This window comes from Leptonychotes weddellii, unplaced genomic scaffold, assembly GCF_054177405.1.
Source record: "Leptonychotes weddellii isolate Sample4059 unplaced genomic scaffold, ASM5417740v2 HiC_scaffold_12751, whole genome shotgun sequence".
NCBI lineage: Eukaryota > Metazoa > Chordata > Mammalia > Carnivora > Phocidae > Leptonychotes > Leptonychotes weddellii.
The window spans coordinates 1-1,448 of record NW_027706559.1 but is presented as its reverse complement, the minus strand read 5'-3'; the positions used below and the strand labels follow the sequence as shown (position 1 = coordinate 1,448).

Here is a 1,448-nt window from a genome sequence, read left to right as displayed (position 1 = left end):
ATTCAAGCTTCCTGCTCAGCAGGGTGTCTGCTTCTCCCTCTTCTTCTGCCCCTCCCCCTTGCTCTCTCTCTCTCTCTCTATCTGGCTCTCTCTCAAATAAAGAAATAAAATCTTAAAAAAAGAAAAAGAAAAAAATCATTGGCATCCTAAGGTTTATGTGATTTTAGGAAATACCAAATAGCTAAAACAATCTGAAAAAGAACTAAGAGGCTGTGTCTGACTCCGGTTCTCACAGCCATTGCAGTACAATGAGCTCCATAGAGACAGTTCCAGGGCAAGTGAGAGCCAGACAGCACTGGACAGTTCTGTGCCTCACTGAGAAGATAATTAAGCATGTGCAGAGGAGATCCTAAGAAGCCAAGAGGAAAATGTCATCATATGCATTCTTTGTGCAAATTTGCCAACAGGAGCACAAGAAGCAGCACCTAGATGCTTCATTCAACTTCTCAGAGTTTTCTAAGAAGTGCTCAGAGAGGTGGAAGATCCTGTCTGCTAAAGAGAAAAGAAAATTTGAAGACATGGCAAAGGCAGACAAGAGAAATAAAAACTTATATCTTCCTTAAAGGAGAAACCAAAAAAGTTCTAGGATCCCAATGCACCCAAGAGGCCTCCTTCAGCCTTTTTTTGTTTTGTTCTAAGTATCAACCAAAAATCAAAGGAGAACATCGCGACCTATCCATTGGTGATGTTGCAAAGAAACTGGGAGAGATGTGGAATAACACTACTGCAGATAACAAGCAGCCTTATGAAAAGAAGGCTGCTAAGCTGAAAGAAAAATGCAAAAAGGATATTGCTGTGTAGCAAGCTAAAAGAAAGACTGATGCAGCAAAAAAAGGAAGTCATCAAGGATGTATAAAGCAAGAAAAAGAAGGAAGAGGAGGAAGACAAGGAAGCTGAAGAGGAGGCAGAGGAAGATGAAGAAGATGCAGATGAAGCAGAAGATGATGATGAATAAGTTAGTTCTAGCACAGTTTTTTTTTTAATATATAAAGCATTAATCCCCCTGTAAATACTCATTCCTTTTAAAAAAAAAATTGAAATGTAAGGCTTTGTAGGATATGTTTTTGTGTGTCTTTTTTTGTATGGTTAACATACTACCGAATGTGTCTTTAGATACCTCTGTCTTGGTGATATTTTCAGTAGCCACTAATCTTGCCTGGTACAGTATGGGGGTTGGAAATTGGCATGGAAATTTAAAGCAAGTTCTTGTTGGTGCACAGCACAAATTCATTATATATTCATTATATATATTTCAGTTGTCTCTGATGCAACTTATATGAAATAATTGTTGTTCTATTCTTGTTTTTTCTTTTATTCTTATGTTAATCCCCATACATTACATCATTAGTTTTAGATGTAGTGTTCCATGATTCATTGTTTGTGCATAACACCCAGTGCTCCATGCAGAATGTGCCCTTTAATACCCATCACCAGGCCAACAAATCTTC

At 38.0% G+C, this 1,448-nt stretch overlaps 1 pseudogene; it reads left to right on the top strand.

Annotated features, from left to right (window-relative positions):
- Positions 1-333: 333 nt before the first annotated feature.
- On the top strand, positions 334-955 carry LOC102739887 (high mobility group protein B1 pseudogene; annotated as a pseudogene).
- The last annotated feature ends 493 nt before the right edge of the window (positions 956-1,448 follow it).